Source organism: Callithrix jacchus, chromosome 16 (genome assembly GCF_049354715.1).
Source record: "Callithrix jacchus isolate 240 chromosome 16, calJac240_pri, whole genome shotgun sequence".
Taxonomy (NCBI): domain Eukaryota; kingdom Metazoa; phylum Chordata; class Mammalia; order Primates; family Cebidae; genus Callithrix; species Callithrix jacchus.
This window is the reverse complement of record NC_133517.1, coordinates 39,888,097-39,912,781: the sequence shown is the minus strand read 5'-3', so window position 1 is coordinate 39,912,781 and position 24,685 is coordinate 39,888,097. Positions and strand designations below refer to the sequence as shown.

Here is a 24,685-nt window from a genome sequence, read left to right as displayed (position 1 = left end):
TTTTTCTGGTATTGAAAAGGGTGTTGTAGTCTAAGCTGTGTCTGCATTAGGGGGAATTCCAAGCCTGGTAAAGTGTGGTTCTTGTAGACTCATAGAGGTACTGCCTTGGTGATCATGGATAAGTTTCAGAAGAATTCTCTGGATTCCCAGGTAGAGACTCTTGTTATTTTCCCTAATTTCTCCCAAATCAGTGAAGTCTTCCTCTCTGTGCTGAGCTTCCTCGTGCTAAGACTATGGTGACACAAGCACCCCTGTGGCCACTAACACTAGGATTGTATTGTACTGTGTCAGGCCTAAAGCCAGTACAGAACTAGGTATCACTCAAGGCCCTCTGTAAACACACCCTGGCTACTGCCTATGTTTGCTCAAGGCCCTATGTCTCTACAATCTCAGGTAGTGAAGCCAGCCACTCTTGTTTCCTTTCCTTCAAGTTTATCCAGAGCCTCATAGCATTTCAGTCCATGGCGGACAGGCTTGCTGCAACTCAAGTTCCGACTGCTGGGATGGGTGATTCTGGCTAGGGCTGGTCTGAATGCTCTCTCCATTGGTGTTGGTCAGCTAAGTTCAGCTTGGTTTTGTTTTCTGCTGTGATAGGGTAGCACTGAGTTTAATAGCAAGTCTCACAGTCACTGCACAGTATCTCTCCCAAGTGCAGAGATTTCTTCATGACATGTGACCACTGCAGGGGCAGGGAGGGTGATGGGAGAAGGGCAGCACTGGCAATTCAATATTGTCTTTTCTACTCTCTTGGTGATTTGATGAGCAATATGAAGTTAAAACTAGAGTGCTCACCTGACTTTTGCTTCTCATGAAGGTGCTTTTTTGTGTAGATAGTTGTTGAGTTTGGTGCTCCTGAAGGGAGGATGATTGGTGGGACTATCTTGCTATACCCTCTTTGTATATCTGTATTATGATCTTTAGTATTTAATTATTCAAATAACAAACCCAATAATAGCCTTAAATAAATTATATTTGCATTCCATGTAGTCTGCGAAGGAATATGTTAGTTGTTAACTCAGAATGAAACTGATTTTTCATAATTATTACTAGGGATATTTCACACTTTTGAGTTTTAAGTTCGTATTTTTAATACAATGGATACTTTTTGTTCTTATTCTTTCTGGCTTCATATATTGTGAAAGTAAATCAAGATAATTATAAACAGTAGTCATTTAGATAGAATACTTTAAAAATATATTACCTTTTGTAATCTTCCTTAGAAAGAATAAAGAATTAGGAAGAAAATTATATCTAGAACCAGTCTAAGTCATGTCTGACACTTACTCTCAGTACTATCTTGAAACTTGAGGCTCATGTTCTTTAACTAAATACTAAGAAAATACCAACTGTATAAACTTACAGAGTTAAGGTTAAATGAGGCAACATAACCTGCACTGAAAAATTTAAAGTACTTTAAATTTAAATTATTCAAATAATTCAGTAATTATTTTTATTGTTATATGTATTTATTTTTTTCACGTGGAGCAAATAGAGAAAATTAAAGGGATATAAAGTGGAAGAAAAATGTAAAAGGCAACATTTATGAAGAAATCCTTATGATCCAAATTGCAATTGTGTAGCTAGTTTTGCCACTTCCCAAGAATAGACTTTTGCTGTATCAATAGTTTTATTTCTTAAAAAAACTCACAATGTTGAAAACCAATTTATAAAATAATTGTTCCAATATGAAAAAAAAATTGAAAGATGGAGTATTTCATCCTCTAAGTAATGAAAGTATTTTTCTTCAGGATTTCTAATACTCAAGATTTTTTTATTAGCACAATTGCATAGTTTTAAATTCTACACGTTACTGAACAAATCCGGCGTATGCATATCAGCCTCTGCTCAAAAATGTCTTTTATTTTCCTAAAACCACTGACACAGAGATTAACACAGTGCTTTTTATAAATTATCTTTTTTATGCATTTTAATGATAAAAACAAAGCACTCAAGATAAATTTTATTTTTACCCAGAAGTTCTTTTTGTTTTAATTGCATTTTAACCAGTACTTATGAGATAAATGCAATTCATAATTCTTATTAATTGATAGTTATATAAGTAAAGATTTAATGTGTAATGTAGAAGAATTGCATGAATTATAAAATAATCATAGTTTTCTAACATATTAGAAGAAGAAAGCTATGAGGAGAATTTAAAAAAATAGTAGGTTTGGGTTTGCCTGGCATGAGTATGGGTAGTTGTGGAAAGGTATATAGAGAAGATATGTAATGTAATTTTTTAAGAACAGACATTCAAGTAAAATTTACTTGCTTTGAGAAAATTGTCATGAAGCTTAAAAGCAATATGGAGGAACTTGCTAGCAAGTGGAACTATGTTAAGAAAAAAATGCGAAATAATAATTTCTTCAATAAATACTTATTGAGCACGTTCTAAATGCCAGACACTCTTCAGTGTCTGAAGAGTGTACTTAATACAGAACTTAATACAGACCATCTTCATTTTGTGTATATTCTAGTGATAGGTAACTTACAATAACAAAGTGATGGTGATAGGTAAGTTACAATAACAAAGTGATAGTGATATGTAACTTACAATAACAAAAAGGAAAATACATAATGTATTGGAATGTGATTAGGGTTATGAATGAGTTGAGGTGTGAGTCTTGACAAGAGAAGAGGTGAATAATTCAGTTGTATTTAGAAGTACTCTGAAGCCTCAATGAGAAGTTGACATTTGAGCTGAAACATGAAGGAAGAGGAGATTTTTGAAGCAGAGGAAATCGGAAATGCAAAAATCCCAAGATGAGAGTTTGCTCCGTGTGTGTGAGGGATGGAGAAAAAGCCAACATGGTTACTGAATGAAAATGGAGAAGTGGGAAAGCTTTAGATGAAGTTGGAGAGATAGTTTGGCCCATTCTAAAACCTTGGCCATTTTTACTTGGAGTCTGATGGAATCTAGTGTCAAACCTGACTTACATTGCCTGGGGTAGTATAATATTGAGCAAAGGTGTAAACAGGGAGAATATTTAAGAAAGTACTACATTAATCCAGGTAAACTGTGATGATTGAACCAGGCTTGTAATAGTATTGGGTGAAAGTGGTCATATTCCCTTAATGCTACCCTCAAAATAATGTCCAGAAAACAGGGCTTTCACAGAACCCAAGGGCAAAGATTCACCTTGATGGCAATAGATACCTAGAACCATGATCTTGAATATTTCTTGTGCAGAAAAGTAACTGAGTTACTGAATAGTTTTTATAAAACAGAAGGATTTAAAGACTTCTATAGGATAATTGAGTAAAAATATGCAGGAAACTTAAGAAATATTTTTATCACATTTGGAGTTAATTGGAGATATAAGATATTTATAAATTAATGTATAGAATTTGCTTTAAAAACTGCAGTTTTAAAACATTAGATATTACCATAAGTACCATTTAAATATGATTGACTTTAAAGACATAACTTTTGAAGATATTATTTAAAGTGGCTAATATTTGCTCTCTTAAAGAAAGGTCTAACTGTAGATCTTCTACACAATATAAATAAAAGGAAAACATGGTTAAATGCCTTCCAAAAGAGTGTCAACTGAAATTAAGGCCGTTGAAGCAGAAATAACTTTACAAAGGTTTATTGGAAGCCAAATGTAAGGATTGACCCAGGAAGCTGTGGCAACAAAGCTTGGCATGGTCCAGAGTCGGCTGCAAGTTGAATGGGTTTTATGAAAGTTTATGAGTGGTAGTAGGACTCCTTACATTGGAGTGGTCCTTTTTCATTGAGGGTACTATATAGAGGTTGAAATTACTCACTGCAGATTACAGCATACAGGCTAAAATGTCTACATACAAGGCAATTAATAAAACTTCATGATGCAAAAACAAATCAGCATCTTTTTAACGTCAGGATTTTATATATTAATCAGTAGGTCAAAAATTTGAGGAACTCAGATAAGATTATTTACTAAGAGACAGGATGTTGCCATGAATCGCAAGACATCCCCCAGGGGGACTAATTTGGAAGCTTGCCAGATATGATCTGTAGGTTATCAGTGGTTAATATGAAGGATTTATTTTTTTGTATGATGAGTGAGACATGTTAACATAAAACTGTATAAAAGAGTTCAAAAAAGGAAGTATGAAGTGAAAACTTAAATTTCTGAATCACTTGTCTGCAAATAGAAGTCAATATACACATGAGGCCAGGTGTGGTGGCCTACACCTAAAATTCCAGCACTTTGGGAGGCCAAGGTGGGCAGATCATGAGGTCAGGAGTGTGAGACCAGCCTGGCCAACATAGTGAAACCCCATCTTTACTAAAAATATAAAATTAGCCAGGTGTGGTGGTACATGCCTGTAATCCCAGCTATTCAGGAGGCTGAAGCAGGAGAATCACATGAACCCAAGAGGTGGAAGTTGCAGTGAGCTGAGATCAAGCCATTGCACTCCAGCCTGGGTGACAGAGTGAGACTCTGTGTCAAAAATACATGAGACTGCCCAGGAAATTCATGTAGAAAGAAAAATCCAAACCATGATTACTATATTTCTTGCAAATATTAGAAAAGTTAGAGTGGAAAAAACTGAAATTATTCATTGTATTTTAAACATGAATTGGCTGTTTGCAGAAATCATGAATAAATATATTCCACAAAAACATTTTCCCTGTATTTTGGAAAATACGTATTGCATATTTTTATCACCTTTAACTCAATTATGACTTTATATCATTTCTGAAAATAGTTCCACAAAAGTAAGCCTAATATGTAACTGTGTGTTCTCTTGTATTATTTTCTTACCTATTAATTGCATACTGCTGTTTTAACTTTAAATAAAGCAATATATCATGGCATTTAATACTTTCAACTATACAGTGACTAAGATAAACATTTGGATGCATCGAAAAGTATTTCCAGAGGTGGCATGAGCTTGAAATTTACATATTTTTACTATATATTAAAGAATTTATAATTTAAAACAATACCTATAATTTAGTCACATATCTAATAATGTAAAGATGAACCTGTACCAATTAAAACTTAGAATTTTGTAAGCAAAGAAACCTACCCCTTATTCCACTTGGACTAAAAAAAAAGAAGGAAGGAATGGGAATGAGGGGAGAGTGAAAAGTGTGTGTTTGACTCTCAGGCATTCCATATTTTGGGTACTAGGGAATGGGGAAGGAAGTTAAGACATAATTTTGCAGAATAGTGCACGTCAAATAATAATGTTTGCAGCTCCACTCCTTTTTTTATTCATTTTATTTGCTATAAACAAATTTGGAGGCTCTTTAGGGTTCCACAAAGCAGATGGGCTACCACCTCTGCTGCAGCTGCTTCTCCTAATCCTCTTCTGGGCTTTGAACTTCTCCACTCTGCTTTATCTGTCTGTGTTCTTCTATTCACTTTCTTCTGCCAGAAAGGTGATGCACACTCATCAACTGATAACGTCCTCCCTTATCTCCTTGATATTTCATTATTATTTTTATATTCCTATCATCATTTTAGAGTCATTTTGAGGGGAGAGTGATTAACAGATCTATATCTGCAGGTTGAACCAAAACCATCTATTTCTTTTTAAAAATATATTTTCTTGAGTTATGAATACACAATAAACTGTACACATATACAGTGTACAACTTGATACATTTGACATGTGTACGCATCTGTGAAACCAAACTTACAATTGAGATAGTATATAAAATACAAATAACAGCTCGGTTCCCTCACAAAGATTCCTTGTGCATCTCCACAATTTCAAATTTAATTTATTAGATACATGGCCCAAAAAATTATCTTTCTTCTTAGGTGAGACTCAGTTGTTTATCAATAATTTTGTCTATTTCATCCAAGTTATTGAATTTTTTAGCATAAAGTTGTTCACAATATTCACTGGTTAATATTTTAATATTGAAATAATCTGTAAAGCTGTCACCTCTCTCACTCCTGATGTTAGTAATTGTGTTTTCACTATTGTATTTCTTCTTAGTGTGGCTACAGGTTTTTCAAAATTATTGATCTTCAAAATGTTGTAATCTAGTGAGTTAGAGAAAGTATCACACTTGGAGTTCTGATTCTGAGTTCTTTATTGCCGGTGACTGAGAGGCAGCTTACGCTCAAAATTCTCTCGGTCCTGAGGAAGGGGCTTGATTCCTTTTTATACCTTGATTTAGGTAGGGGAGGGAGAGCCTAGCTGAAGCAGAATTTTACAGCAGCGGAATGAGCAGGTTAGAGGTTGCAGGCCAGGGTATTTCCAAACAGTCACCAAGGGGGTGTCCAAGGAGAGTTATTCACAATAGCAGGTGTGCTTGCCAAGCAGGATGTATTTACAACAGTTATATGGTGGTAGGATAAGCATGGAGTCAGTGTGACATAAGTACAGTATCAGCGTGACCCAGTTATACACCCAAGGGAGAAATCACAGGGAGGGAGAGGCAAAAATGGGGTTTACAACTAAGATGGAGTCAGTTAGGCTAGCACAAGTTAGGCTATCACAAAAAAAAAAAAAAATCAGCTTATGGTTTCATGTTAATCTGTTGATTTTCTGAGGTTTTTTCCTTGATTTCTACTCTGATACTTAACATTCTGTTTATTCTGCTTACTTTAGATTTAATTTTTCTTCTTTATGTAGGGTTACAGGTAAAAGCTGAGGTCTTTGATTCTTAGAAATTTATTCTTTCTAATATAGGCATTTTGTGGTATATTTTTTCCTATTTATGTATAGATTGGTTTACATGGTATTTATTTTTTCTCAACTTTTATTTTAGATTCAGGAGATACATGTGCAGGTTTTTTCCATGGGTACATTGTGTGTTACTAGGGTTTGTTGTGCACATGATTTTGTCACCCAGGTAGTGAGCATAGTATCTGATAGGCAGTTTTCTGACCCTCACTCTTCTCCTAATATCCCCAGGGTCTATTTTTCCCATCTTTGTGTCCATGTGTATTCAATATTTAATTCCCATTTATAATTGAGAACATATAGTATTTGATTTTCTGATCCTATGTTAGTTCACTTAGGATAATGGCCTTCATCTGTTCATGTTGCTACAAAGGACATGATCTTATTCTTTTTTAAAGGTGTATGGTATTCCATGGCATATATATACCATATTTTCTTTTTCCAGTCTACCACTGATGGATATTTAGGTTGATTGCATGTCTTTGCTGCTATAAATAGCACTGTGATGAACATATGTGTGCATGTCTGTATGGTAGAATTATTTATATTCCTTTGGTTATATACCCAATAATAGAAATATCTGGTTGAATGATAATTCTGTTTTATGTTTTTTGAGATATTCCCAAATCATTTTATACAATGGCTGAATTAAGTTACATTCCCACCAACAGTGTATAAGCATTCCCTTTTCTCCGCAACCTTGCCAGCATCCGTTATTTTTTGGCTTTTAAATAATAGCCATTTTGACTGGTATGAGATGGTATCTCATTGTGGTTTTGATTTACATTTCTCTAATAATTAGCAATTTGAGCATTTTTCATAAACCAGTAAACTGGCAGTCTTCAAAGATTTTTTTCTCTCTTTAGCCAACCTAATCAAGCACCAACAATATTTCTTGACCATCTCCTAAATTTACAACCATTATTCCAGCTCCATTCTCTGCCCTATGTAGATATGTAAAAAGTTATTATCCTTTTTACATATCTACTTCAAACTTCTCCAAAGTTAAATGAAAGAGTAAACAAACAAAAAAAAATAAATGAGAAAATGTTTATTAAGATGGTTGTATACACTGCTGGGAGAAACTAAATATAAGCAGTCCTCTATAGCTTATTTTAATTAATGAACCACAATGTTCCTACATATAATTTATTATAAATTTAATTCCTATTTTAAATTTATTTTTGAATTTTTATTTTAACTTATTTATTTAAATAAAGATTTCTATTTTAAATTTATTATTGAAATATATAGTGTAAGTACTTTTTTAAAAATTGGCTTGAGTGACGTCTACAAATGTGTGTATATGGCAAAGTTGTTAAAATGGAAACAAGCAAAAGTTATGGAGAAGAGGAAGGGAGATACACTAACTACCTTGGCTGACCTAGCTGATCTGTCTTAGCATTAAATTTAGCTTAGAGATTTTTGGGCATCCCAAAAAACAATAGAAATGTATTATTATCATTGATTTAATAAATCAATTCTTCAAGTATCAAAATTTTCCTGCCAACAAGAAAATATTGAAGTACACAATTAACATATTATGCAACATATTAGTTTTTCTCTTTTACCCAGTATCTAAGGCATTTTCCCTATATTGCCATTTTTTAAATCAAGTTCCAAAAAGGCAACATTTTTATATTAAACAATTAACATATTTATATAGCTATATCTCAATATATATCTTTACATATCTGTCTATATACCAAATATTAAAACATAGCTATATAAATATTTAAATTATGTACATATTCCTATATTTATCCACCTGTCTATCCATCTATCTATCTAATCCATGTGATTTTTATGTCTTTGCTATGCAGATATTTTCCCATAAATGATGGAAAAGTAAGAGTTAAGTTATTGAAGTTTATATTTGTAAATTTCCATGGTTCTAACTTTACATGAGGATAGAATATATCCGAAAAGATATGCTAAAGAGGGAATAATGTATTTCTCGTATTCTTCTCTTTGTTTTGGCTAGCGTTTTGAAAGTAATTAAATATAGTCACCAGTTCAAGACACCAAACATAACGGATTATTTTGCAGTGGAAAATTCTCAAACTAGCATTACCAGTCAGCAATCTTGACAAAGCCCCTCCAGCCATGATTGTTGGTAATAGCAGTGACACCATTGTTACTCCTATGGAAGGACAAATTGCTTGCCTGACATTGAATTGCACTCCCTTTTTCTTAACCCTTAAGTTCACTAAATATATTCCAAACTAATTTTAGTAACTTGATCTGGAATTGCTGGTTATATAATTCATTGTAATATCTCTCTAACTGATCTCAGAACATTCATTTTACAATACCCTAATCCATCCTTCTCTCTGTAGCCAGACTGAACTTTCAAAATGTAAATCTGCCCTGTTATTCCTCTTATTAAAGTCCTTGGATGACTCTACCTTTTCTAATGATGTAGTCTAAAATTCTTAACAAGGTTTATAATTCCTTCTAGGATTTTTCCAAGCCTATCATTAGAGCTTCAATTTATGCCCAATTTCCTCATTGCTGTTTCTTCTCCAACCACACTGAACTTTCTTTCCCAAGTGTTTCTTGAATACTTGACTCTGGATCTTTGTACAACCAATTTTTTATTCTCAAAACACTGATATATCCTCTTCTTCCCCACTGCCAATTTATTTTTCAGTTGTCACTTTATACATCATGATCTCTGGGAAACATTTCAGAATGTCCCTGCTCCTCTAGACTAGGTTATGTCTCTCCACTGCTTTCCATGACACACAGCACTCTGCCTTTTATATCACTTTCACATGTGTAAGTTGTTTTTAATGTCTGACTTTTCTTTTGAATTTTAAGCTGTGTGAGGCAAGTACAGAATCTGTCTTTATCTTTGTTATATGTCAGTGTTTGGATCATTACCTGAAAATTAACCAAAAATTGCACAAAAAATACCTGAAAATTGCAGAAAACTATTTGCTGAATAAATAAATGAAGGAGGCTGGTCATGGGGATTCATGCCTTTAATCCCAGCACTTTAGGAGTTCGAGATGGGCAGATCACCTGAGGTCAGGAGGTTTGAGACCAGCCCCTGGAAAAATTTCTGAGAAAGGGGTTAATCATCAGCCTGGCCAACATGGCAAAAACCCATCTCTACTAAAAATACAAAAATTAGCTGGGCAAAGTGGCATGTGCCTGTAATCCCAGCTACTCAGGAGTCTGAGGCAAGAGAATTACTTTAACTTGTGAGGTGGAGGTTGCAGTGAGCTGAGATCATGCCACTGCATGCCAGCCTCTCAAAAAATAATAATAATAAAGGAAGGAAAGAAAGAAGGAATGGACAGATAGTATAGGGTCTTTTTTGATTGACTTAAAAAAATCTAACATGTAGGTAAAAGCTATTGTTTGACTTCTGAACCTGACATGTAGTTATTGTATTCTTTTGAGCACAAGAAAAAGAGAAATAGTGTGATTATGTGAAGAATAATTAAGATTTCCAACAAAATCTTGTCTGTATTTTTTTTTTCACAGAGAAATCAATCTCATCATTTTTGTGTGTGGTAGAAGCAGCTTCTTCAAATGTCTAAGCACAAAAAATGTAGAAAACCTTCAATCAAATTAGTTCAAAGCATCTGTGTATTTCAGTAATACATGATTATTGTGTTTATGGCTGCTGAGTGTGTTCAAAAAGTGAGATTTCAGGCAACTTTTGAAGTATTTTGAGTATTTATTTGTGCTTTTTTTGTGTGGCTATTGTTAGCCACTTAGATCTTATGGACTGAGTTTGTGATGGATGCTAAGAAAGTGCTCTTTCATGAGGTATTTTGCCTGAGGATTTTCATAATTTTCAAGTTTGGCATTGGAACTAACATGTAGATAAAGTAAGCATGTTTTATGACCCATCCCTCCTTTTAAAAAATGTGCAGTTGCCATACAAGCTTATTATTTTCTTCAACTTTCTTCTTGTGAAATGAAAGGAAATATGCTACTATAGTATTCTGGTGGTTTTGCCATGTCCTTTAATTCCTCTTTCTCTACAAGAAAAAGCCCAGCCATCCTTCCCAAACAACAAAAGGAAGCATGTAAAAAAATTTAGTAATCTATTTTCTAATTATAAAAGGCTTTTTAAGCTTGAAAAGAAGAATTGAATTCGCTGGGATTAATCTTTCAATTTTCAATGATGTATAGGAACAGCAGAGAGAACCAAAAGCATGCTGTGCCTCTGATGTGTGCCCTCCACGAATGACCAAACCCAATTTCTGGAAAAGCTGATAATGATCAGCATTTGTCATATGAATTTGGATGATCAAATAAAATCAATTGTTATTCTGTTCATTCATCCTTGACTGATTAGGGAATTCAAATGGAAAGTCAGACAGAAGGTGATGTGCATATTAATGATTAATGATTCAAGAAATACTTCAAGTACACATGATATTCTAGGGAAAGAATTTTACAGTGGGTTGCTTGAAACCATGCAGGAAAAAGGGATACATAGAAAAAATGACATTTGAGGAAATGGTCACATTTTTAACCATTTTATATAATTTTATAACATCCACAATGCTGCTTCTATTTTATTTATTTATTTTTTTAGAGATGAGGTTTCACCATGCTGGTCAGGCTGGTCTTGAACTTCTGATCTCAGGTAATTCACTGACCTCTGCCTCTCAAAGTGCCGTGATTACAGGTGTGAGCTACTGCACCAAACCTTTAATGCTGCTTCTAAAATTGTTAAGGAGGTCTAGCATGTGTGCATCCTTTAATTAAAATGAACTTTTTAGCTGGATTTTTCTATCCCATTAATCTGTGGTTCATAGAACATTTGGTCAAATGTTATATACTTGCTAAAGCCCAGGGATTTTAGCTGTACCGTTTCTGAATACATTCATGTACCTCCACACATATACCATCAAATTTCAGAAAGTTTTTTGGATCATTGAGGAACTCATATATCTAGGTGTGCAGTTACACATTTTATAGGGACATATGTTTAAATGTAGGGACTCCCAGGTATTCCATTCCCAACCAAGGACCTAAGTTTTCAGTTCTACCATTTTTTTTTCCAGATTGTAAATCTGAGGTGATTCCTTCATGCCCTCTCATTCAAGCTCATAATTGTACTGTTCTCTGTGTGCCTTATTCCATGTTTTTTATTTTGTTTTTCCATTACCACCCTCTTTCACTCCAGATTCAAAGCCTTGTATGTTTTTAATCCAGCTTCATTATGGGCCTGTTTTCTTACTGTTTCTTTTGTGTAATAACTTGATCTTAACTCAGAGGTAGATTTACCCTCAAAGTAATGAAGCTTAAGCTTTAGGCTTGTCATTTAATTTGCATGGGTCACTTCAAAGGCCCTTGAAGAGGTTCTAGAAATATATTCACATGCTCCTAAGTTTCTGCAATATTTGTAGAAGTAAGATATTTTCACTGTAATCATGTGTTTTTCCTTTGCCTCCTGTATTAAGATTCTCCAGAGGGACAGAACCAATAGGAGATATAGATATAGATATTGATATATGTGTTGATATCTATATCTATATTGATATCTATATCAACATAAATATCAATATCTATATATATAACAGAGTTTATTAAAGAGAATTTGTTTTCATGATTATACAGCAAAGCCCTGCCATATACCATCTGTAAGCTAGGGAAAGAAAAAGCCAGTAGTTTCTCAGTCCAATTCTGAAAACCTCAAAACCAGGAAAGCTGACAGTGTAGACTTCAGTCTATAGCAGAAGGCCCAAGAGCCCCCAGGAAGATTCTGGTGCAAGTCCCAGAGTCCAAAGGCCAAAGACCTGGAATCTGAGGATCCAAGGGCAGGAAAAGCGGGAAGGAAGCATCAGACATATGAAGACAGAGAGAATTAGAGAAATCAGCAAGAAACTTACCCCCTTCTTCCACCTACTTTGTTCTAGCTGCTCTGGCAGCAGATAGGATGGTGCCCACACATATTCCTTCCTCTCCCATTCCACCAACTCAAATCTGTCAGTCTTCTCTGATAATACTTTCACAGACACACCCAGAAACAATACGTCACCAGCCATCTAAGCATCCCTCTATCCAGTCAAGTTGACACCTAATGTTGACCATCTCACCTGCCCACTCTTTTTTCCATACACTCAGTTTTTATGGCACCTGGTGTTAGAGTGGGCTTGAGCATTTTGAGGATCCAGTCTAGGGAAAGTTAAGTTAGAGACACATTTCATTTGAGTCTTGTGGGATATATTTTTTGGTTCTTAGTCATTGCTGTATATGCAGTTATTGCTAGCTGTGCTAATATAGAAATGGCTATCAGGAAATACCCTGACTTCCTATTGTGTGGACCCAACAACATCTTGACATGAAGCAACAGGGCTTATAGCTACCCGGCATCACAATCGTGTGGGCACAGAAGTGGCATATACTTTTAAAAGTGGAGAGAGAATCAAAATTGGTGGAAAATATTTCTAAATCTCCTAGCCCATATATGAAAGTAATGCAGATAGAGGTTTTCCTAAATTTTACAAAAATCCAAAATAATTATATAATATGACCAATAATTGGTTGTGAAGCTGAAAGAAATATTTCTATATTACGAGAAGAATTTTAAAAATTACATCAACCAAGCTAGAGAGAAGAGTGTATTCTATCAAAATGATAAAAAATTGTTGTCATACAAAGGGGTGAAAATACTTTTCAATGCAATAAAAATAAGAAAAATAAGTAGAATGGAGTGACATAGACAACTAATTAATACAAGCATTATAATTTTTTTCTAGATTATATAATGTTTTAAAATTATCCAGCTTTTAAAACTTTGTGATTTGTTGTATTGTCTTTTTCTAGATATTCACATTTGTAGGAAATTTTTAATTTATAAATTTGTATTCTTTTTAATTTATTGTATGTCTGATCCAATAAACCTGGAACATCTCATGCCCTAACTGAATAAGCCCCAATAACTCAAAATAAGTGAAAATCTCTATAATAAAAATTTGATTTAATGTAGGGGCTAAAGTGGATGGAAATCTAGGCTCTAAAATGAGACTCCCTGAGATAAAAAATCTTTGCTCCACAATTTGTTATTCATGTGACCTTGGGCAAGTTACTTAGCATATCTAAACCTCAACTTTCTCATTTAAAGAGGAGATTGGATTTGACAGTGTAATTCCTTGTTGCTCTGTTTAACTGTATGATAATAACATGAAACATAGTAAGCAATCAATTAATTAAAATTAGTATAATGTTGAATGGAACCTTGGATTCCCTATAATTTCACATCAGCTCTATGGATTCCTAATTGTTCCTTCAGGTATGTGTAAGGGAAGAAGAGGTCTAGTGTGGCAACTGACTTACCTGTCCGTTCTTTTAACTAGCATAGTACTACTTTTATTAACTTCACGTAAACTCTAAGATTTAGTTTGAACAAAGTGCTCTGTGTCTGTATGTGTGTATGCATATGTGTATTTGAATACAATTGCTCTTGCCCAATCCTTGTATCACAAGAATCATGTGATAACATTAGTGAAAATATTACAAATGAAAAATAAGTGGTAATCTCGTCTCTATTTGATTTCAGTCTTATATGTAGGAAGAACATATTTTTATCTAAAATAAAACAAAATAAACTGATCACAGAAAATTCTGCCTTCTAGATCAGAGATTAAGCAGTCAATGAAAATAGAAAATTAATAAGAAATGATTGGAAGAAACATAAGCTTCCCCAAATTCTCAGGGATATTAAAGGATTATCAGGTTTCCCATAGCATATGGGACTGAGCCTCATGTTAATATTTGGTTATTTATATTTGACCAATATGAAAAGAATGTGTAAACTCAAACAGCAGGAGGACTTGGATAAAGAGCTAACACTGGCATTTTATGTATAGCTCCCTGAAGACTTGCTTTATTTATTTAGAATTTTTAATTGTACTTTTTAATTAGAAAAGAATCACCTTTTTGTAATTTCTACTCATAATTGCTGGACAGCTTTTCAAATATATGAATCAGTTCTATCCCCAAATAAATTCACTTCCAACCAAAAGTTGATTGTTTTATGACAGGACATAGAGATATTTTATTTGATTCTTACAGGTCATTGAGAAGTAACAATAATCAGCATCTCTGAAATTTCCTTTCACTTTTAGAGACCACAAGGCTTCTGGCAATTCTCCATGAATGAAAGAAGTCTTTCTCGCAATTAGAATATTCCTGTTTTATTTACTTTTTTCTTTTATATTTGTCAATAAAAGAGAACTGTCTTAACAGAATTTCTAATACCTAGGTAGTCAGATATTCCTTCAAATTAAACAAATTTGATGTTTTAAAAGTAAGTGTAAGTAAATAAATAAGAAAGAGAATGCACAGCACCTTTGCTAAGCTGTATCCAGTAATTTAGAATGAGAATTTAACGGATAAAATAAGCAATAGTTACTATTTCATGTATATCCTAGTGCAGGGGTTCCTAACCCCTAGGCCATAGATTAGTACTGGTCATTGTCTCCTAAGAAACAGGGCCACACAGCAGGAGGTGAGCGCCAGCAAGGGAGGGAAGCTAAGCTCTGCCTCCAGTCAGATCAGCGCATTAGATTCTCTTAGGAACATGAATCTTATTTTGAACTGCTCACAGAACGGATCTAGGTTGCGTGCTCCTTATGAGAATCTAATGATAAATGTAATGTGCTTGAATCATCCCGAAAAATGGTCTCCACGATACCAATCCCTGGTACTGAAAAGGTCGGGGAACCATGGCCTAGTGTACAATTCTCTTGTTTTGAAAGAAGAAACCAAGCAATAGAAATAACTGGTGTGATAAATTGACACTTGAAAAGCAGGTAGCTAAGGGGAACAATGTTTAAGAAGGCAGTGAGTTTTGAATCATTAAATTAAGACACATAAAACTGAGTGTCTGAAGTGAACACTTTATGACATTTTTCAATTGTAAAAATAGATCAGTAAGAATCACTTATAATCTTGCCCTTAGGATAAGTATTTTGGATATATTCTTAATTATGTAATCAAATACCTAATAATGTGTCATCAATATTGTAGATTTCTGTTGCTACCTATAATTCTGCATTATATGCCTGAGTCTGCAATAAGCTAACTAATATCCCCTTTGGAAAATGTAAGGCATTAACCATTTCTTTATTACTGAATACTTATTTTTAACTTTTAGTATTTTGACTAATGTTATTATGCATATCTTCTACATAGAATATTTTGACTCCATTTTAAAGGAGAAATTGTATGTTCTTCTCCTTATTCCATAGTTTATTAATTTATCCTGAGGGACTGGAATTATTTTTACATTCGTGTGTGTACGCATATGTATGTGTGTGCATTCACAACAGGATTTATTCTTCATTTAGTAGTTATTAGTGTTTTAATTTCTTTAAGAAAACAGACTTTTTTCAATCTGAGATAGAGTCTTACTCTGTCACACAATCTTGGCTTGCTGCAACCTCCACCTTCCAGGTTGAAATGATTCTATTGCTTCAGCCTCCCGAGTAACTAGGATTACAGGCACGTGTCACCACACCTGGATAATTCTGTATTTTTAGTAGAGACAGGGTCTCACCATGTTGGCCAGACTGGTCTCAAACTCCTGACCTCAAGTGATCCACTCGCCTTGGCCTCCCAAAATGCTGGGATTACAGGCATGAGCCAACATGTGTGACCAAAAATTGACTTTTTGATTCTCAGTTTAAATATTGCTTTCTTTTTTTTTTTTTTTGAGACAGAGTCTTTTTCTGTTGCCCACAGTAAAGTGCAATGGTACAGTCTTGGCTCGCTGTGACCTCCGCCTCCAGGGTTCAAGTGATTCTCCTGCCTTAGCATCCGTAGTAGCTGGGACTACAGGCATGTGTCACCACACCTGTTAATTTGTATATTTTTAGTAGTGATGGGGTTTCACCCTGTTGGCCACGCTAGTCTCAATCTGCCGACCTCAAGTGATCTGCCCACCTCAGCCTCTCAAAGTGCTGGGATTGCAGGCATGAGACACCATGCCCAACCTAAAAATGGCTTCTTACAGCATACCTCACTGATTTCTTCCCTTGCTTGTACCTGAGTGTTCTGATTTACTATTGTTTTTTGGCAGGCATCCTACCCAAGTTAATGGCTTCTTTTATGCGTTCTGTAATATAAGCTGATTATGTGACTTCAGAATTTTAAGATTTTAAGCATTTTCAAACCAGTTATTCCTCTGCCCACTGCCACAGGACACAGTCCCTTGAACACTTACCCTCACAGGTAGAAAATTCTGGGGTGGAGTAACTCTGGAAGACTAAGCAACTTTACTAAGAACCTAAGTCCTTTGTGAAAGTCTATGTACATTAGCTTGGAGACGGAACTAAACTTTGTGTTAGTCTTAATGTTTAAATTGAACAGAAATTGTTGATATCAGAAGATGTGATTTTTCAGGAGACAAGTGCAAGGCGTTTTTGGTTTTGTTTTGGGTGACTCTTCATCTGAGTAGATTAGAGATTGTTACGAAGATTAGATAAGTTGCAGAAAAATGCAAAAGCTCCCACTCCTTTGTACATCTGAGTAATGTGAGTAATTAGTATTAGGGGTATAGAAACCTTAAGAGAGTCCTAAACAATTTTTCATGGGCTCACAGATGTTCACCAAAGTAGTCAAACTCTCTTCTTATCAGCATGAAGTGTGAAGAACTGCCTGAGAGTGAAAAGTCAACAGATTTGCAAGAGCTTTAGAATACCAAGGTCATGGGTACCTACCACTGGGAACACTGAGCAATTCAGTGGATTCAGCACAGATGCCAAAGGCTATACATGATAATTACAGCTCAGCAGATGCCACCCCACACGGGTACTAATGATCAGGAGCCAGATCCCTACTTGGTATGACTATAAGCCCCTAGGTTTGAGGTGATCACTGGGAAAGGAAGGAGAAGAAAGCAACAACCCAAAATTACTTTGTTTCCCACTGATATGGCTGAAATCTCTGTAATAACCTAAAATTTTGCTTTTGGCCCTATCTGGAATTGGGTCTAGAAATAGATATAAAGGTGAATTAATGAAAATACAATGAGAATACTATTTTTTATACACTATTGTATGTGGTCTGATAATTCATAATGATGACAATTTTAATAACACAAAGAAAGAACTAGTCATACTTTGGTGATTACAGTTTATGAAACACCTCTCAATGTATGTCTTTTTTGTTAATCTAGTTTTATTCACTGAAGTGTTTTCTATATTAAGAGTGTGCCAGGAAGCACTGGTAAGAAAGGAATGGGTACTATGTATATAAAAGATGTTCCTGACAATTTAAAAGAATAGAGGTTAAGAGAGATATGAAGGACAAATTTAGAGAGGTGAGAGCCAACTTTTCATACCTGAATGTCTTTTCTTTTATTATTACACTTTAATTTCTAGGGTATATGTATAGAATGTGCAAGTTTGTTACATAGGTATACACGTACCATAGTGGGTTGTTGCATCCATCAAGCCATCATCTACATTAGATATTTGTTTTAATGCTAGCCCTCCCCTAGCTCCCCACCCCCAGACAGGGTTCAGTATGTAATGTTCCCCACTGTGTCCATGTGTTCTTATTGTTCAATTCCTACTTATGAGTTAGAACATCTGGTGTTTGGTTTTCTGTTCTTGGGTCAGTTTGCTGAGAATGATGATTTCCAGCTTCATCTATACCCCTGCAAAGGACATGAACTCATTCTTTTTTATGGTTGCATAGTATTCCATGGTGTATATGTGCCACATTTTCTTTATTCAGTCTATCATTGATGGGCATTTGGGCTCTTTCCAAGTCTTTGCTATTGTGAACAATGCCACAATAAACATACATGTGCATGTGTTTTTATAATAGAATTATTTGTAATCCTTTGGGTATATACCCAGTAATGGGATTGCTGGTTCAAATGATGTTTCTAGTTCTAGATCCTTGAGGAATCGCCACACTGTCTTCCATAATGGTTGAGGTAATTTACACTCCCACAAACAGTGTAAACGCATTTCTACTTTACCACATCCTCTCCAGCATCTGTTGTCATTTATTTATCCTCCTAAGAATGATACACACCAGGGTGTATGTTAGACTCAAAAGGTTTAATTTCAGCATTGCAGAGTATGCTGCTGATCATTTGCCAGAGTGTAGCCTGGGGCAACCCTTAAGACCAGTGCCAAAATAGGTCAATACAAACAAGGAAGAAAGGTGATAACAGAAGGTGCAATAGGTATTTCTACCACTTCTGTTTTTCCATGGCCCAAATCAGATATTCCAAATACATTCTTGGATATTCATGTAGAAAGTCAGAAGGAAGGTGAAAAATGGAAATTGATCAGGAGTGATATCTCCAGAAAAATATTATAGTAGTTATAGAAAATAATGTATTTTATATTTGAGCCAAAATATATAAATTAGAAGCCCATTTATTCATTAAAATGATAAAGAGCTATAACTTTTGAGTGAATTCAATCTTTTCTATTAGTCAGTAGTGCTTATCAAATATTTTTATTGTCCCTCTCCCAGGGATCACGTGCACTTCCCTAACACCTTGTCATTAGGTGCTTGAGATACAGGTTGACCTTCATCTGTGGGAGGAAATTGTAGGTATTGGTGTAGATCAGAGAGATTTAAGAGTCAGTGTTGAGTGCAGGACTTTGAGATGTGTAGAATGTAAACCTCTGTGAAACATCCTTTATGAAAGCAATGAAATGCTGGAAAAAATTGTCAAAATAAACTTTTTCAAAACTCTGGAAATTAGTCAAATGTTTGCAACAATATACATTTATTCAACAAAAATAGCAGAACCTAGGTAAGAAAAGCAGAGTTTGTAGTGTTTTTATATTGAGTTGTTTTAATTTTTTTTTCAATTATGTGATAGACTTGAACCACAGCAGCTAGGAAAACCCCCAGGCTTGCAGCCACCGGAGTGGACAGCTGGTGAGAAACTGCTTACAAAGCTCTACTCCTAGAACGTACCACAATGTGACTTGCCTACCAGCTCCATGGAAAAGCCTCATTCAGAGAGCATTGGTTTTATTTGACCCTGGGAAGGAGGGAAAAACTTATTTCCAGAGTTTCCATATTATTCAAAATGTTTAGTTTTCAACAAAAATTATGAGACATGCAAAGAAATCGCAAAGGCTATCCCATATACAGGAAACAAAAGAAGGCAGTTAACAGCAAACAGTATCCTAAGGGCATTCAAATGCTGAATTAAGCAGACAAAGATTTTCATCTGGTAATATTAGCATCAAATATATAAAGAAAACCATATCCAAAGAGTTCAAGAAAAGCAATGAGAACATAAAGCTAGCCCATCAGCAAAAGTTTTTATATAAATATGTGAAGTATTTACAGAATTATTAAAACAATTATTAGATGACAAGTGAGCCAAATTAGTAGATATTTCTGTGGCTATACAGTACAAAAAATATAGACTTCACAGAATTAGAGGAAAGTATGACTGTATTAGGCCATTCTTTCATTGCCACAAATAAATATCTGAGACTGGATAGTTTATAAAGAAAAGGGTTTTAATTGGCTCACAGTTCTGCAGGCTTTACAGGAAGCCTGGTGCTGGTATCTGCTCATCTCCTAGGGAGGCCTCACGAAGCTTACAATCATGGTGGAAGGTGAAAGGGGAATAGGCATGTCACAGGGTAAAAGCAGGAGCAACCAAAGTGTGGAGGGGAGGTGCCACACACTCTTAAATGACCAGATCTCATGTGAACTCGGAGAGCTCACTCATCACTGAGAGCATGACCCACACCATTCCTGAGGAATCTGCTCCCATGATACAAACACCTCATGAGGATGGCATTTCAACATGAGATTTGGGTAGGGATAAACATCCAAACTACATCAATGACAATGATGTCTCAACACTTACAGAATGAGAGAAAGTGTCACAAAATTAAAAAGCAACAAACAGAGATACTGGAATTGAAAAGTAAGTAAGTAAATTTAAGGAAAAAATTACCAGTAGAGTTCAACAATAGATTTGAGCTGCCAAAAGGAAGGTTCAGTAAAGTTGGAAGATACATCATCTATTAAGATTATTTAGTGAGAGGAACAGAAAGAAAAATAATACAAAATGTGAATATAGCCTCAGAGACCTGCAGGCTACCATCCATATTAACAGCACAAAGATAATGGGAATCCTAGAAAAATAGGAGAGAAAAAAGAGCAGAGAATATTTAAAGAAAGAATGGCTCAAAATCTCCCAACCTGAGGAAAAATATTAATCTACTCACTGAAGAAGTGAATGAACTCCAAGCAGTAAAAACACAAAAAGCTCCACACCTAAAAACATCACAGTCAATGTTCAAATTAGAAGAAACACAGAATACTGAAAGGAGCAAGAGAAAACAACTCATGCTGTGAAATGAATGCTCACAAAAATCAAATGAATTTTCAAATTCGAAGTGCTAAAAGAAATAAATGAAATAGATACTAAAAAATCAATAAGAAAAAACAGTTCTATCGAAAAATTTACCTAGGCTGACTAAGAAAAATAGCAAAGAGTAGACTCAAATGACCAAAATGAGTAATGAAAGAAAGGACATCTCTGCTCATCCTGCAGAAATAAAGACGATTATACAGGAATCCTGTAATAAACTGCATGCTAACAATGATGTCGCTTAGAGTTAAAGGAAACATTTCTAGAAATACACAAATTTTCAAAATTGACTCAAGAATAAAAATGAACTCCAAAGTAACCTATAACAAAGATTAAATTGCTAATTAAAGAACACTTCTCACAAAGCAAATGCCAGTCTTAGATGGTTTCACGGGTAATTTCTGCCAAAATTTTAAGGAACTAAAAACAATTCTTCACAAGATCTTTAAAAAAATAGAAAAGGGAGAAACATATCCCAACTCATTCTATGAAGCTAGCATTACCCTGTTGTCAAAACCAAATAAAGAGATCAGAAGAAACCAATGTCCCTTATGAATATTGATACAAATATTCTCCACAAAATAATAGCAAACTGAATACAGCAACATATAAAAAATATTTCGTCAGGACCAAGTGGAGTTTATTGCAGTAATGCAAGGTCAATATAACATCTAATAATCAACCAATGTAATATACCATATTATTAGAATAAAAGACGAAACCCACATGATTTTCTTTATAAACATGGCATGGAAAACATTGACAAAATCTAACACCCATTTACAACAAAAGAAAATACTCAACGTAGTAAGAACAGAACTTCCTTAATCTAATAAACAGCATCAGTGGAAAACTCACAGCTAAACTAAAGGAAGACTGAATGATTTATCTTGAATATCAGGAAAACACAAGGATATCTATTCTGGCCACTTCTGTTTAGCATTATAGTGAATGTTCTAGTTAGGAATGTCATTCATGAGAAAGAAGTAAAAGTAATCAGATTGGAAAAGAAAACCAAAACTACCTCTGTTTGCAAATGATATGATCTTGCATATAGAAAATCCTAAGGAATTTAGTGGATTCAATTTAAATAATAAACACATTCAGCAATGTTTCAGGATACAAGATCAATATACAAATATCAAATCTACACACCATCAATGAAAAATCCAAAAATGAAATGTAGAATACAAAGCCATTTAGAATATCCTCAAAGACATGAAATACTTAGAAATGAATCTAAGAAAAAAAGTGCAAGACTTGTACACTAACAAAACATTGTTGAAGGTGAAGATGGTCCAAGTAAATGAAAAGATATCTTATGTTCAGAGATAGAAAAGCTAATTTTTAAAAATTACTTATTTTTTGAGATGTATTTTTATTCTGTCACCCACGCTAGAGTGCAGTGGTGCAATCTTGGCTCACTGCAACCTCTGCCTTCCAGGTTCAAGCAATTCTTCTGCCTCAGCCTCCCAAGTAGCTGTGTTTACAGGAACCTACTATCATGTCAAGTCAATTTTTGTATTTTTAATAAAGAAGGAGAAAAAATTTAATATTGTTAACAGACATTCAACATTGTTTGATAGAAGTTCAGCATTTAAAATACAAAATATACATCATTTTGAAAATGAAATAATAGTAAACATTTGTTTAGGCAAATATAAACCAAGAAAAGCTGGAATATGCAAATTAGTAGCTGACAAGATAAAATTGAAGGAAAAATTTCAGAAGGAATGAAGACAGAATTTATGTACTGGTAAAAGTAGCTATTTGTGTCAACTAATATCAGTTTAAAATACGTTAACACAGCAACTGACTGAATTCTAGAAAGCAATAGATAAATCCAGAACTGTAATATTAACCCAAATACCTTAGAAATATATCGACCCAATAGATAGAAAACATAGAATGCAAGGAAACATACAGAAGATTCAAATAATAACCAGTAATAAATTATAATGTAGATAGTAGTTAAAAACATTGTCAGGAACTCAGAAGAGCTGAGAGAGAGAACCCGGAGCAGCAAGTTTCAGAATAGCTGACAAAGTAACAACCCAGATGCAATAATAGTCAAGTCTTTAATCACTGTGAAGGAATAAGCAAGAATCTATCACTGGAGGTAGCACTGACCTTCCATGAGCATGTGCACCAATTAAAGGTCAGGTAGATTAGCACTAACATAATGGCTATCTCATTGTTGAGGGAGCACTGAGCAAAGGCTCCTGCAGTTTTATAGACCTGGGGTTTGGGGCAAGAAGTAGAAAAGGCCTGAGTACTGAAGGAGTCCAGTGCAGAAAGGGTCTTCAAGATCCTCCAACAAGGCAAATTCCAAATGGAAGGCCTGGACTAGAAATGCAGATAAATTTTAGAGCATGGCAGGCCAGGGACCTCAGTTCTTGCCTGCAACTCCCTTCAGAGGCTGCCGTGCACTGACTCTGTACCCAGGCTGGTGTGGGAGGGCAGCTTTTCCCCATGAGGCCTGCCAGCTAAAGCCTTTATAATTGCTTCTGGATGTACCTGAAAAATCACAAAAAATGTTTGACCATGAGCTGAAACTCATAAATAAGTAATCTAACCCCAAACTGACTGGGTTCTTATCACTACCACTTAGTTTTGTCACTGACTAGACGTGAGATCTTGAGCAAGTTAACAATTCTGTGAATGAGTGTTTCTGTTTGTTGAATGGGCATATGTTTGGTAAAGGAAGTATACTAATATATTTTATCTACAGGAAAAATATCAGACATATAGTGTTATAAATTTGTTAGCACTTATTTATACATATGCATAGGCACAAGCACATATATCTATGGATATCTGTATTATGAATATATTATGTACATATATCCTATTATACATTTTTATTGTATATGTGTTTATATATATACACTCTTAAACAAATGATTTTTGTACCTAACAAATGCACATATACATTATTTTCAAATTTAAATGAAATATTTACAAAATTTGGCCATTTGATATGCTGCACTTTCTGTCAGTTCACTTTCCATTGGCTAGAATCAGTCACATGGCAACAAAAGAATGATTTTGACATGCATTCTAGATGTATAAGTAGAGATAGAAGAAAACCATTTTTGAACAGCTAGCATCTCTCTGTGTTTGCCACTTTCTAGTTACCAACCACCTTTTTCAACACATATATTAACTCTTTCACCACAAGAAAAAATAGAAGGTTCACTCGTTACTGCATTTCAAAGTCCAGAATTTCAGAAGACATACGCTTGTCATCAAGAATGAGTATGTATATTTCTGGTCTGCTAACATAAAAACCAGAAATATGGTTATCTGTTGCTATCCTCTTACACATAACACTAGAGCCAGGAATAGACTATTATGATAAAAACTCACATTCAGAAAAAAGGAAGAAATGGAAACACGTGATAGTCATTGATTCAGAGCAACATTGCAGTTTTGTTGGGCTAGTATTGTAAAAACCTCCACCCTAACAGTATCAGAGTTTTAAAAATTAGATTTTAGATATGTTTTTTTTTTTTTTGTGGGGGGAGGAACACCTGGCTCCAGTATCTGGGAGGTTTTCTCTTTTGACCCAGAGGACAAATGTAAGAACACTGGAAATCATGTTTCCTTTGAAGGGTGAGGAGTGTGGCACAACTTTTTTTGGTTTGAAAATTCAATGAGTCAAACGTTTTAGAACACAATATTAGGTACTTCAGTGGTGCA

The 24,685-nt window shown here is 34.7% G+C and overlaps 1 protein-coding gene across 7 annotated transcripts in view; it reads left to right on the top strand.

The window, feature by feature from the left end:
* The window catches only part of CNBD1 (cyclic nucleotide binding domain containing 1), a 644,932-nt gene that overhangs the window by 312,791 nt on the left and 307,456 nt on the right, over positions 1 to 24,685 (top strand). The gene's annotated exons all lie outside the window — the stretch shown is intronic.